The 15,244-nt window shown below is 46.4% G+C and overlaps 1 protein-coding gene across 1 annotated transcript in view; it reads left to right on the top strand.

Moving 5' to 3' along the window:
• RPS24 (ribosomal protein S24) overlaps nt 1-15,244 on the top strand; it is a 700,934-nt gene that overhangs the window by 325,058 nt on the left and 360,632 nt on the right. The window contains exon 7 of the transcript XR_012326569.1: nt 9,101-9,235. The gene's annotated coding sequence lies outside the window, so the exon portion shown is untranslated. The remainder of the gene's footprint in view (nt 1-9,100; nt 9,236-15,244) is intronic.

The following is a 15,244-nucleotide window of genomic DNA, read 5'->3' as shown; positions in this document are numbered from 1 at the left end:
ACCCCCTCCCAATCCAGTTCCCCAGGCTGTTCCTCAAGGGCCTCTCTTTGGCCCCAAAGGTCTGACCAAACTCCCTCTCTCCAGGGCCTCCACCTTCCTTCTTCTGAGACTAGTGAGAGATTCTATCTGTTCCCACCTTGGTGTTGAATAAATACCTCTTTCTAGGTCACCCTCCTGCAGGAAGCCTTCCTTGGTTATCTTTATCCTCTTCATGGACTTCTCCTTTCTCTGGCCTTCAGTGTCACACAAACCCATGGACCAGTTTCTCTTCCCCAGAAGACGTTTCTTTTCTCCCTGGCCAATTTGTAAGCCCCTGGAGGAGTGAGGCCAAAATGTCTGTGTCAGAGACAGTGAGTGCTCACCAAAGATCCCATGTCATCCCTTACATTTCCAGCCTCCCTGGCTGGAAAGTGGGGCCATGTGACTAGTTCTAGACTGTGAGCAGAGGTGACATGTGTCACTTCCTGGCGGAGGCAGTTAAGAGCTGGCAGGAGTCCTCCATCCCTTTCTTCCCCTTCTGCAGCAACCACAGATGCTGTGTGATCCAGGTGGCACAGCTACATGATGACAGATCCTCTGTCAGCCTGGTTCCCTGCATGACTGCATGGATCAGAGCTTCCTACTGCCCTGCAGTAGACATGTAATATGATCAAGAAACAGACTTTATCCTGTTAAGTCTCTGAGATTTGGGGATTTTTCTGATGCAGCAGCTAGCATTGTTTAACATTAATACTACATCTCCTTTGTTGTTCCTCCTCCCAACCATCTTCACGTCCCTCTTCCTGGAAGCTCTGAGCACAGATGTCACCTAGTATAGATTCAGTCAGTGAGGGTTTTTAGTCTAAATGATGAATTTCATGGGATGGTAACTGAGACATGGAACTCATAAAAGGAACAACTTAAGAGGATGTTCTCTGCAGCACCATGCCCAGTAAAAACCACACCTGAACTTAGCCTCCTGGAAAGGCCACCATCCACTGACCTCACCGACCAAAGTCTGGAAGCTTGTAGCATGCTGACCTAGATGTAAAACCAGAGGTGGGATCCCCATAGCTGTATGACTTTGGAATAATCACATGTCCTCTCAAAGCCTTGAGTTAATCACCCACAAAATGACCAAATTATGTCTGCTCCAGGGACCTGGAACTCCCCAGTTCTGCCCTTCTAGGAAGACCAGCATGTTCCCCAGAAGACGGGGGCTTCTGGGGCCAAATGCTACTGTGGCTGTGTAGGTGTGATACCCAGCTTCCCCGAGCTCCTGGGTATTAGATGTAAAGAAGGTAAAATTGTGGCGTAGCAGGGAGAGGCCCTTCTTGGGGCCATGAAGCTTCAGACTGTGGCCTGCCATATGTCTGGTCACTGCCTTTTCTGGGACTGGAGGACATGCTGGAAAGGTGGGGCAGGACCCCTGAAGGGAGAATATACAAGCAATCCCTACCTTCACAATGATATTGGTTAGAAATTTCCATTTGACTGTAAGCCTTTTGGGGGCATGGCTGTAACTTTTTCACAATCTCATCCCAGTGTCCTATTCAGGGCCTGACCCAGAGGAAGTATTGGAAGGGTACTTGGCTTCCCCTGGGGGTGGTGAGTGTCCTGTTGGTGGTTGTGTAAGCTGAGGCTGGTTGGTCACTAGGCAGGGATGCAGGGGAGGGTGTTCTGAACTCTGAGAAGGGCAGATGAGATAACCAAGAAGATTTGTCCTGGGCTGAGATTCCCCTGGGGGCTCCTGGGTGAGGCTGCATGGGGCACTGGGGAAACCAGATTTCCAGGCTGTGGGCTCAGGGAAGGCCCTGATGAGGTGCGGTTCCCTCTTGCTTCCACGTTGAGGTGGGATGCCTGCAGCACATATTCTTAACATATGTTAACCTTGGCACTCTGCTCCTGCCAAGAAGCTGTCACAGAGGTATTTAGCAGAGGAAACAGTGTAGGAAGCGTTCCCGTTGTACTTTGGGGCACTGTGCAACTAATGGGGCATGTACAATGAGGGGCTGCTGGGCGGGGTGACCCTGCCAAAGCCTGTTTGGTCCCGCACAAGAGGAGCGGGCATTAACGATGCCTGGCAGCCAACGCGCAGGCCCCTCAGCTGTCACAGTGAAGTACAGGTGACGTGGGCTGAGCACCTACTATGTGCCAGGAGCTGGCCTTGGGCCTCACACATCTGCCACCCCACTTCACCCTCACAACACCCCCACCAGGCAGGCACCATCTATCCAGTTTGCAGATGAAGAAGCTGCCTCTGGATCAGCCTGACTGTAAGGAAATCTACCTCTAATAAAACTCTAAGGAACCCGCATTATGATTTCCTTGGTACCCTGAATCCAATGAACCCATCTGGGAAGTGGGAGCCTGCATGTGACATTAGCTGATGCTACTTGTCTGATCTTTGGGGTCATGTGGGAATCGTAAGTTAGCCTAAATGAGGATGATTTTATTTGACAGAGGTCTTGGGAAAAGCCATCGACACTTGTCATTGGGATCAGGCTATGTGGTTTTCATCTCTGGAAGCATGTGCGTTTTATGGCCTTTTATTCTCCTCAATCCCAAATACAACATATACGTGTAACACAGCACACACACGCATACACCTACGTGGGGACACATATTCGTACTTGTACATCTGAAATACACAGTCACGATGCTGCTCACACAATGACACGCCCACATACACCTGCTGGTGTACTCACACGCACACATGTGTACCCATAGGACTTGATTTCATGCACACAGCCCACATCAAATTGCCTTCCCACACACACGTTCCCGCTCGTGGACACGCTCACCCGCGTACACATCAGGCATAGACGGAGAACTCACATTTGCACGTGCTGCTTCTCTGAGCAAAGAAATCTTATCCTTTAAAGGAGTGGATGAGGAAAGTGAGCCAAGAGTTCTCAGCTGCTTTCCGCCCTTCCCGCAGCTCTCAGAGACAATGGGTAGTTGTACGCAGGGACACAAAAGAAAAAGGGCAGGTGGGAGGGGCCTGAGGGCCTGGTTGGACCTCTCCAGGGATGAACTGGTCCTTGCCTTTACCTCCCTGGATTTCAGTTTCCACGTCGCTCAAGTGAGGAGGAAGCCCTTCCATCCCCTTTATTCGGCCCCTCTAAGTGCAGGCATGTGGTGGCCATTTAGAAAGGCCCAGTTGTCCCTGATGGGCCACAGAGCTTTTCCCTTGCTGACCCAGGTGATGGAATGTGGCAGTCACACCCTCAAGGGGCAGTAAGTAGAGGTCAGATTCTCCTGGCTGCACAGGCCCTTAGCTATTTAGAATTCCCCTTATTTCACAGGTGGGGGAACTGAGGCTGGGAAGGGAAGGCTGGGCGCTTAGCACCATGACGGGCGCTTCCTAGTTGCTCAGTGGACACTTGGTGAAGGACTGTCAGATGCTGCGCTTCCTAGTTGCTCAGTGGACACTTGGTGAAGGACTGTCAGATGCTCCTGTTTTACCACTTTCGAGTCAGCTGTCGAGGCATCTGCGAACTTGGAATGTGAAGGCCTGGATGAGGCAATATGACATTTTGTGCAAGTGACTGTGGGAAATTTGGATGCTGACCTGCTCCTCTGATCCCAGGTGAAGACGGTTGCTCTTCGTCCCTTGTACAGATGCCTCAGCCCGGAAGTGAGAGTTCCTCTTCACCCAGCTCGTCCGGACTCTCCGTGTGCGTGTTGTGCACCCACCCCAGGCACACACACGTGCACACATACTCCCACATACTCTCTTGCACACGCATTCACACTCACACAGGAAACACTCTCCAGTTGATGAGACCTGCAGGGAAAAGAGGTTACAGGGAGGGGCAGTAAGAGTTTTCCAGGCTGAGGGCTTCTGGGGTCCCAAATAGCGTGTCCAGGTTGATCAGTGTTAAAGTGAACTTTGATCCCATGATTCTGGCCAAGCACTGGATTCCACCAATGTGAGCCTGAGCATGGTCTGGTCCTTCCCCTTGCAGAGCTGGAGTCCACTGGAGGGTCGCCACGGGGTCACCGACACTGAGGGCCACAGCTGGGAGGAGGGTGAGGACAGTCCCGTGGGTGCTCTGAGGAGGGAATGATAGACTCCCGAGGGGCTCTGGTGAAGAGAAGGGAATAGTGAAGGGCATATAGAATTTTGCCACATAAAGGAGCGGTGGGCTGGAGCTGTGTGTGTGCGCCGGCCTGAGGGGCAAAGTGTGCAGCATATTCTGGTGGGCAGGTGGTCCCGTGCCACCAGAGCCAGGGATAGGAGGGGCCAGAGAGGCAGTGTGGGGACAGATGGGAAGGGGCTTCAATGTTTGCTGGGGTTGGTGCTGTTTCGTGGGTAGGGGAGTGGGTCCTGTAATTGGTTTATAGATAGAAGGGATGAGAAAGGTGACCTTGGTGGCCATGAGGAGCCCGACTAAGGCGGGGAAGTAGCATCTAACTAAAGGCACCAGAGACTGAAGGAAGAGATCAGAGGTCCCCGCCCTCTGGAGCTTCCAGGCCAGACAGGAGTTTGATGCAGTAGCGGCGGCAGGTGTGTTAGGACGCGGTCACACCAGCAGAGGCTGTGAGAAGTGAGAGGAGGACGGACTGGCAAAGGGTTTCTGAGTCAGGCCCTAGAAGGGGTCACTAAGCGCGAAGTGTCAAGGACAAAGGCGAAGGTTTGGCTGGGGAGGGAGGTGGGCTTGCCATCCCTGAGGTGGGTTGGACAGCGATGTAACATCCCTCCCCAGGCCACCTCAGGAAGGAACCGGCCATTGTTTGTCAGCCCGTGCTGTTGTGGGAGCAGTAGCCCAGAATATTAAAATCGTTCTCAGGTTTATCTCCTCCCCCTCTTTGCTCGTTTGAAATCCTCGCAATTCGGGGGAGAAAGTTACTTTAATCCTCTGGTTCCTATCAGCCTAATTATAGTTTCAATAGACGACGAGCAGGGCTCTAAATGAGATCGGAGGACACGGGAACACATTATGTTGGCGCTAATAATGATCAGTCTTTGTTTTATCATTTCATGTTGTTGCTTCTCGTTTTGGCTGCCTGAATTCTTAATGCCTTCGAGTGTCTCAGGGAGATTGCTTCCTCTTGCTGCCAGGCCGGGACACAGTTGCAGACTTGCATATGAAGATACCCAGCCTGGTGCCTGTAGCTAGCAAGCCAGCCGCCATTTAAATTTCAATCAGCCCTTCTGTTTGTGTGTGAGTTCCTTGGATGGATGGAATTAGCAATTTTGAAAAATTGATTAAAATTGCTGGTTTCACGAAGCCTCAAAACATCAAAATCAATCTTTTTTTTTTTTTAGATACACCAAAATTTTTGTTAGACTCACCATGTCTGCAGTTAGATAAACTGCCAAGCCTGCTGGTGGGGTGGTGAGGAACCGGGAGCTGGGCGGGCTGGGGCTTGTCTTGGCTCTAGACTGACTTCTGTGCGACCTTCTTAAGTGTTCGAACCTCTCTGTTTTTTTCCTCCATCTGTGGCATAAATGGGTTTGACTAGATGGGGGATCTCTAGAAGGCTCTTCCAGTCCTGACACTATATAACTATGTGCTCAGAGTCAGGTGAAAAATGAATGGATCTTTGAAGGTAGAATCTGCGTTTAGATGAGGTGAGAATACTAACGACAGATAGCATATGAAAAAATACAGTTATCCCCATTTTCAGTTGTAGAAATGGAGGCTTATGCCCTTCCATGGTGCCATAATTCCCAGTCCACAGACCTTCCCTCCTTTCCGGTGAATAACTCCAGGTAAGGCTGCCCCGACCTGCCCAGCCCAGGGTTCTCCCAGGGCCCTCACTTGTTCTGGAAGAGTCACACGCCACCGCATGGCTCCCTGGCCCGACCAGGGGACTAGGGTGTGGAAGTTGGCAGCAGACATTTAAGGCATTCCTGGGCTTTCTCTTCTCTGAGCTTTGAGCTGATGTCTTGAAGGCTCTGTTCATCAACTTTGCAGCAGTGGTGACTTGGAGAAGTGAAATAGTAATAAAAAATGCAAATGTCTTATTTTCGCGAATTGTGTGAACCGCTCAACAGCCCCGTACCTATGGTCCTGGCTGTAGTCTCAGTACAGATAAAAACCCTCTAAAACCCTCAGGGTTGGAGGAGAAAAAAAACACTCTGTTAGCTGTCATGGGCAGGAGTAAAATTCCTTGATTTCTGGTCCCGCCCTCACTCGCTCCCACTTGCACTCACCTTGGTCGGTAACTAGGCGCTGCTACTCCCTCCACTTCAATCTGAGTAAGAGGAGTGTCACAGCCACTTTCTGTCTGTCCTTTCTGTCTGTCATAGCGCCCCATGGCACAGCTGTCAACAGTGCTTAATCACAAGAACCGCCTAGGACTCTCGTTAAAAAAGTAGGGATGCTCAGTACCTGCTCCAGACTTACTGAAAAGAAGCCCAGCCAGTTCGGGAAGCCCTGTTTCTCTAAACATGCTCTCTGTATGTGGACAACACCTGTGTGTTCTCATCTCCCAATTCACTGGCCAGAGGGTCAGTGTGCAGACAATTGAAATTCTGTTCATAGCCCTATACGTGCTTATTGAACCCCTACTAAAGTTAGTGGGAAAAGATAGAGGAGTTACAGGAAAAGCATGTTTTCTAGACCTAGAAATGAACACCAGCTCCATCACAAATGCTTCGTGACCTTGGGAAGCCACTTACCTCTCTGGCCCTGCGTTCCCTCAATTGTCCCATGAGGACAGTGGTCCCTCTCTCCAGACTGTCTTGAGGAGACATACATGGTATGTATGTGGAACACTTGGTACAATGCCTGGCACAGAAGTAGGTGCTCAACCAGCAGTAGCCTGTTCTTGCCAGAGGAAACCCGCAGCAGCCCTACAGGGACAGTTCCTGGGCTTCTGTGAGTCCCCAAGCAGCTGACCGTTCCCAGAGCGTGTATAATTTCCCCTTCAAGAGACGTGGATGTAGGTGGTAGGCGAGGCTCACTCCCCAGGGAAGTGACTTGCTCCTTTCACCAGCTATTATTGTATTTAAAACAAATTGGGCTTCAGCATAGTATAAACTAGTATGTGTTATGGGCCTTCAGGGAATTCACAAATTATTGAAAGTATAATACCCTCCAGCATCAGGGTTTTGCTTTCCTGTAAAGCACAGTGGTGGGCATACACAGGTCATTCTCGTAGGCAGTGCAGACAACAGGCTGGAAGGAGGCAAGGGACAATGACGGAGAGAATTTGACCTGGCTTTTTTGCGGGTCCTTGTCCATTCAAAACAGTCTTCTTTACCACCTTGGTGAACACCTGGTGCATGACACAGGCGCAGCCACTGAGCTCAGGTATCGGGGGTTCCCAGCGAATGGAGAACTCTTTGACTGTGTAGCAGTCAGCACTCGCTTTTTGTCGGGGAGGGAGAGAAATCCAGCTCAGCCTGGCTTAAACAGAAGGGGAGGGGATTGACTCTCATGCCAGGAGTCAGGCATGACTGGGCCCAGGTTTTGTATGGAATTGTCAGCTCCATCTCTCAGCCTTTGTTCCTCTGTGTCAACTTCATCCTCAGGCTAGCTGTCCCCACAGGGTGGCAGAAATGGCCCCAGCAGCTCCAGGCTCACATCCTGCCTGATAGGCAGTAAACCTCTCTTCCCCAGTGGCAACCAGAGCCTAGTACTGACTCTCCTTGGTTCACCAGGGTCGTTGCTCCTCCCTGAACAAACGCCTGTGGTCTGGGGAGTGGGGGACCCCGACCGTCCAGGCCTGGCTCACTTGCCCACCCCAGGGCCAGGAGTAGAGAGTCAGGGAGGGGTGGTTTCTATAGGAAGGGGGCTCAGAAGCTGAGTGGGCAAAACCAGGACATGTCCAGTCCCACTGGTCAAGCAGCCCAGGCCCAGTGACAGAACTTAGGGTGGCTTCTTATCTTCCCTGACTGCACCCCTGCCCCCTCCAAACCCCACATTGTTTAGGCTCTTGGTTTTGACCTATTGAAAACACAGGATGATTAAGACGATTGGAAAACTTGAACATTGTCTTAGTTTGGGGTCCCTGAAAGTGGATGCTGAGACTAGAATCAGGGTGTGAGATGTTTACCTGGGAAGTTACCCCACGAAGCACCGTAAGGGCTGCAGAGTGACACAGGAAAGGGAGGAAAACTAGTGCAGGCTGAGCTAGTGGGTGGGTTCCTTCTGTGGGCCATGGGAATTCTGTTGCATTGGAACCCCCTTAGTGACTGCACACTCAGAAGTGTTCCTCCAAGGGGCAAGGAAGCTTGGCTATCTAATGACCAAGTCCTGTCCCTCCTGGGGTTTAACTGCCTAGCACTCTGAGCCTGCGCCGTTATGGTGAAAAGTCTTGCAGCGCTAGCTTGCCCTCAGATGGACAGGGAGGCGCTTGAGCTGGAAGTGTCAGTGTGTAAGGGTGCACCCCACTGCAGCAGCAGCTGCCTTCCAGGGAGGAGGGCCGGGAGAGGTGGGATGGACACCAGCAGGATCTGCTACAAATTGAGACTGGGCATTATTAAGGAATTTAAAAAGATTTTGCTAGGCACCTTAATGACGTTGTAATTAACATAGGAATATGCTCTTATTTTCTAAAGAAATGGGTTATGAAGAATTTAAGTGTGAAAGGTAGCGATATTTGTAATGTAAAATATTTTAGCAAAAAAAAAAAAAACGGATGAAGCGAATAGTACAAAATGTTAGCAATTGTTCAATCTAGATGACAGATATATATCTGTGGGTGTTAATTATATTACCTCTACCTTTCGGTACGTTTGAAAATGTTCATAATCAAAAGGAAGACCCAGGGTGATGCTGGGATCTGTTTGTATTTGGTGACTGGGTGGTGGCTACTTCTTTCTGTCCCTGGCTGGAGCTCTGGCCTTGCCTCCAAATTGTGTGTGACTTTGCAAAACTGTCAGGGCCTCAGTTTCTCTGCTTGTAAATGAAGGACAGGCTTGTTTCAGATTTCTGAGATCTGCTACACTCAGAGGCTCTGTGGGTCAGTGAACAGTTTCTGAAGTGCAGTGGAAATTCTAGAATATCAATAGAAAGAGCTTTGGAACTCCCAGTCTGCTCTCCCCACCCCGGAGCCTTAGGTTAGGGCCTGTTGGGCCACTTCTGAGCTGTTCTAAGACTCAGCCTCTGACTTGGAAAATGATCCCAGTTAAGTGTTCAACTGCCGTTTTTTTTCCCCCCAGGGCTGACATTGGACTGCTGGGCCTCAGCATGATTGAAACCTGGCGAGAAGGGCCAGTTCAGGAAGGAAAGCAAGGTCCTGGGCCTCATGCAAAGAAAAGTGTCCTGCAAGTGAATGCATATATTCCTGCTATATGGTGAGTTTTTACCATAAATGATGTTGAATTGTGTCAAATGAGTTAAAAAAATTTTATTTTGAGATAATCATATGATTTCACAGATATTGGAATATTAAACTAACTTTTTGTTCCTAGGATAAATCCCTATGAGTCATGGTATATTATCCTTTTTATATATCATTGAACGCAGTTTGCTCATATTTTAAAAGTATTTTTGTCCCATGAAGAGTATTGGTCTGTAGTTTTCTATTTTAATAATATTTTTTTTTTCTGGTTTTGGCATCAAGATAAGTTGGCTTCATAAAATGAGTTGTAAATGGTTTTCTCTTTCTCTGTTTTCTGAAAGTGTCTGACAGATTTGGTATTTTTTTTCCAATTTAAAAATTTCTAATTTTTAACAATAGAGTCTACAAGTGAAACTATTGGAACTGATACTTTCTTTGAAGGAAAATTATAACTACAAATTCAGTTTACTTTGTAGATATAGGATTATTCAGTCCTTCTGTTTCTTCTTGAGTGAGTTCTGATAGTTTGTACCCTTCAGGGAATTTGTGCATTTTTCTCGAAGCTCTTGAATTTATGGTGTAAAATTGTTTATACTGTTTATCTTTACCATACCTCTTATCATTATGTAATGTTCCTTTTTATTCCTTCTTATGAAGTCTATTTTACTTGATATCAGTGTAGTCAATAGAACTTCCTTTGTAAAAACTAAAACAATTATTTTGTTATTATTTTGTTAAGCTATATTGACAATATAACTTTTTTTTTGCTGCTACTTTAAACAAATTTAAGTATAATTTACCTATGTTAGTTCCAGGTGTACAACACAGTGATTTGGTATTTATGTACGTTACAAAATGGTCATCATGATAAGCATAGTTACCACCTGTCACCACACAAAGTTATTACAGTATTACTGACTATATACCCTATGCTGAATAGAACTTTCTTATAATTAGTGTTTGGATGGTATATTTTATTCCATCCTTTATTTTTAATCTATCTGCGTCTGTGTATTTGAAGTGTATATCTTGTAGACAGCATGTATTTTGGTCTTGATTTTTATCTAGTCTATCAATCCTGGGCCTTTGGATTGGAATGGTCATTGGTAGATTGGGTTCAAATATATCATCTTGATATTTATTTTCTATTTTTTCCATCTGTTCCTTGTTTCACTTTTCCCCTGCCTTATTGTGTATGAGTTCAGTACTTTTTACAATTCCATTCTATCTTCTCTGTAAGTTTAGTTGCTGTACCTCTTCGTTTTACGTTTTCAGTGATTGCTCTAGTGTTTGTAATATACGTTTAACTTACCAAGTCTACTTTCCATTAATATTATACCAATTTACGTTTGATGTGAGATCTTACGACAGTATAATTCCTCTTCCCTTCATGTCCTTTGTGCCAGTGTTGTTATATATTTTACTTATACATACATTATAAACCCCACAGTATACTGTTATTTTTATATTAAGTAGTCAGCTACCTTTAAAATAATGAGAAATGAGAAAACATGTACATTTTTATCTACCCACATATTTAGAATTTCCAGGACTCTTCATTTGCTTGTGTAGACCTGATTTCCATCTGATATTTTCCTTTAGCCAGAAGAGCTTTAGTTAATAATTCTTATAATGCAGGTCTGCTAGTGGTAATGAATTCTGTTTTTTTTTAATCTGAAAATTCTTTATTTTGCCTTGACTTTTGAAGAATTCTGTCACTTGATATAGAATTCTGGGTTGATAGTCATTTTTCCTTCTTCTTTATACATTTTAAAAAATATTTATGTATTTATTTATGGCTGCATTGGGTCTTCGTTGCTGTGCACGGGTTTTCTCTAGTTGCGTTGAGCGGGGGCTACTCTTCGATGCAGTGCACAGGCTTCTCATTGCGGTGGCTTCTCTTGTTGCGGAGCACGGGCTCTAGGCACGTGGGCTTCAGTAGTTGTGGCATGCGGTCTCAGTAGTTGTGGCTCATGGGCTCTAGAGCGCAGGCTCAGTAGTGGTGGCGCACGGGCTTAGTTGCTCCGCGGCATGTGGAATCTTCCCAGACCAGGGCTTGAACCCGTGTCCCCTGCATTGGCAGGCGGATTCTCACCCACTGAACCACCAGGGTAGTTCCCTTGCTCTTTATACATTAGAGATATCATTCCATTGTCTTCTGGCTTGCATAGTTTCACTTGAGTAGTCTTTATAATTTTTAGTTATGTTTCCCTGTAAGCAATGAGTATTTTTTCTCTGAAGATTTTCTCTTTAACATTGGTTTTCTTAAATTTGATTATGATATGCCTTGATGTGATTTTCTTTGTATTTATCCTGCCTTGGGGTTTGTTGAAGTTTTTGGATATGTCAATTTATATTTTTAATGAAATTTAGAAAACTTTCAGCTATTACTTCTTCAAATAATTTTTGTGTGCTTTTTCTTTGGGGACTCTAAATTACACCTTTGGTAGACAACTTAATACTGGAATGTGACCCACTCCAAATATTCTGACTTAATTGGTCAGAGTAGGAGTGTTAGTATTTAAAAAATTTTCCCAGTTAGTTCTAATGTGCACGCAGGGTTGAAAGCCACTGACCTCATCCAACCTTCCCAAGTTAGAGCTGAGGCCACTGAAGCGAAGCATGGTTAGAAGCAAATGTAGGTGAGATCACAGTCTGTTGCAAAGCCCACCTAAAACAGAGTACAGGATATGTGTAATACCTTATATCCTCCCGGGAGACTGTCTCTTGGCATCCAGGTATTTGCAATTGTGTCAGGAGGTCTGCAGTACATTTGAATTCAAGATGTACATCCTCCCAACTTAGTAGCTAAGGCCAACTCATTAGCTATGCAAAACTATGGATTTCTGCAGTCCCCAAATCATTTAAATCAGCCTATTACCACTATAGTGCCCACATATAGACCTGGTATGAGTCATTGATTGGTTTTGGTCAAGTTGATGAGAATTCTGCTATTTAAAAGACTTCAGCACTCTGGAGAACCCCAGGGCATATTCTGCCAGTGTTCCTATCAACTCCATTTCCAGGTTTACATCAGCAAAGATGTTCTCAGCTTGGTTTCCGTCATTCTATGCATTAAAAAAATAGTGCTTTCATTGAACCAGCAGGAGGCAAATATTATCTAGATTTTGATACTGAGTAGCATTCTGAGATTTATTGATTCATGTTCAAAATTTCAGGGATTCTATATAGGATTCTTCGGTGAGATCCTTAGGTGAGAATTTTTTCTTTCCCTTTTTCCCTCCTTCTCTTCCCCTCCTCTCCCCTCCTTTCCCCCTTTTTTCTCTTTCTCTCTCCGCTTCCCTCTCTTTCTTCTTTCTCTTTTTAAATTAACCCTAGGTTGGTCACACCTGGAGTGGTGAGACGCCTCTGCCTGGGGACCACTTGCAAGTTAGTAGAGAACTGGATTATTCCAGTGCTCCTTTCCTGCCTTGACAGTTTTTCTAATTCCATAACGCCCCTAGATGATTCTTGGCTGATACCCAGTTTCAGATTTTAGGCTGATAATAGCAGGCAAATGACTCCCCTCTCTGCCCCTCTCTCCACAGCACACTCCTAGCTTTTGCTTGGGCTTTGACTCACTGTTTGGCTTAGACAAACCACTCATCAAGCTGGCATTTTACAGGTGGCTGAAGACAGATGCAGAGAGTGAAAACAAAAAGTGATGGTTAACACTTATGAAGTGTGTATAACTGTTTTAAGTGCTTGACCCTCAGAGCCAGGCTCTAGACAGGCACTAAACATTACCCTCGTTTTATACAGGAGGAGACTCAGGCACAGAGGGATTAAGTAACTTTTGGAAGAACATGATAGATAAGTAGCAGACCTGGGATTTGTACTGAAACAGTTCAGTACAAAAGCTTTCAGTACAAAAGCTTAGAGACTTGGTCTTAACCACTACCCGACTGTCAGAGGACAGCCCTGTGTTTGGATTAAGTAGGTGGCATCTGAATACCATGCTTCGAAGGACCAAAAGGCATTGCCCCTGATACCCTGTCATATGTCTACAACCTCCTCTATGAGCTCCTGCCTTTGAATAAGGCATCACTTACAGTTTCTGCATTCCGATGGACTCTGAATGCAGAAGTCCTCTACTTTCTAATTCGTGGCCTTGGACCTCAGCTTCCTTATCTGTAAAATGGGGCTACTAATACCTTCTTCAGAGGATCATTGTAAGGATTCAGTGAAATTGTGTATGTAAAGCACCTGGCACAGAGGACCCACCATTTATTAAGGGATGGAACCACGGGGGGAAACACTGTGATCTGCTGATTGGCATCAGTGAAGAGCCCCAGAGAATGGAATATGGGCAGATGTTTTATTTTTAACTTTTTATTTGAAATACAAATTTGCAAATATAGTACAGAAAGTTTCTGTGTACCCTCCTAGCTTTCCCCAGTGTTAGCATCTTACATAATTTATAATTACTAAAACCAATAAATTAGTATTGGGAAACACTAATACTAAACTATAGATTTGTTTCAGATTTCACTGTTTTTTTCATTCATGGCCTTTCCCGGTTCCAGGATTCAGTCCAAGACCCCATGTTGTATGTAGTTTTCATGTCTCCTTAGTTCCTTCCTGTCTGTGACAGTGCCTCAGTGTGCCCTTGCTGTTCATGACCTTGACCTTTTAGAAGGGTACTGAGCAGTTATTTTATAGGATGCCCCTCAATTCGCATTTGTCTGATTTTCCCCTCATGATTAGATTGAGGTTATATTTTTTTGGCAAGAATACCACATATGTGACGCACCTTTCTTAGTGCATGAATCAGGGGCCAGGTGGTGTCTATATGTCCCATTACTGGTGATGTTAACCTTGATCACGTGGTAAAAGTGGGGGTGGCTGGGTTTCTCCACTGCAGATTACTGTGTGTGTTTTGGCCTTTGTATTGATAAATATCTTGGAGGAGATACTTTGAGATAATTCAAATATTCTATTTCTCCTCAAATTTTCACCCATTAATTTTAGCACCTTGTCTATAATAATTATTACTGTGGTGTTGTAATGGTGAATACTTACATTTCCCTCATCCATTCTACATTTATTAATTGGAATTCTTCCATAAGAAAGAGCTGCCCCCATTTACTTATCGATTCAGTTATTTATTTATAACCATATGGACTTGTGGGTATTTAGTTGATGAATGAGTTATAATTTGGCATTCTCATTATTTATTTTATCGCTCACATTGTCCCAGCCTTGGCATTTCAGGTTGTTTCCTCTATCCTTTGGCCCTGTGGCCAGGGTTTATGAAAGCCCAGAGTTCACCTTGGGGCAGCAAGGGCCAGGCTGTGAGAGGGGGCAACTTGAAGGGGAGTAGAAGTGAGAGGGGAGATGGTGGCACCCGAGACCCCTTCCCCATATAGAATCTGCTTCTCTAAGACCCATTCAATTCTGGAGTTTCATTGGACAGCCCTATTTCCCTGCTCCATTCTACAGCTGAGCAAATCAAGGCCTCAGGAAGGGAAGGGGCTGTTGGGGGCCACTGAGCAAAAAGCTGGGTAGGTGGTGAGGTGGGAGGGGTGACCTGAGCTGGAGCCCTGTGCCTGCCATCCTAGGCTGGCCCTGGGCCCCCATGTGGTACCTGTTTGCAGGGCAGCCTGTTTCAGGAGCTGGGCAGCTAAGGGCTGAGGGGAGTGAGCTCCATCAGCAGAAACTCAGGAAACAGGAGGCTTCTGGTGCAAAGTCTCTTCGGGAAGCCCTGGGGCTATTGGCGCTGCTCCCTCTCCTTTCTGCCCAGCTGAAAGGGAGGGGTTTTCATTGCCAAATCCCCAGCTCCGGCTCAGTGGGGGCCTCTAATCCCCTCCTGGCTCAGGAACGTGGTTCAGCCCAGGCCTACTGGAGGTGCCCCCAGAGAGGATTTGTGCAGGCCTGGGAACAGAGCTCCATGCGGCCCCAGGCCCACCCAAGCCAGAGCTGGAATGCTAGCTGCAGAGCATGGGAAACAGGCATAGGGCTGGAGCTGAAAATAAGTTCTGTGAGAGTCAGGGGCTACATTAATAGAGGTCCAGTGGGCAGA

This window comes from Tursiops truncatus, chromosome 16, assembly GCF_011762595.2.
Source record: "Tursiops truncatus isolate mTurTru1 chromosome 16, mTurTru1.mat.Y, whole genome shotgun sequence".
Taxonomy (NCBI): domain Eukaryota; kingdom Metazoa; phylum Chordata; class Mammalia; order Artiodactyla; family Delphinidae; genus Tursiops; species Tursiops truncatus.
Note: the sequence above shows the minus strand (reverse complement) of the source record. Positions and strands in the feature narration are given on the sequence as shown.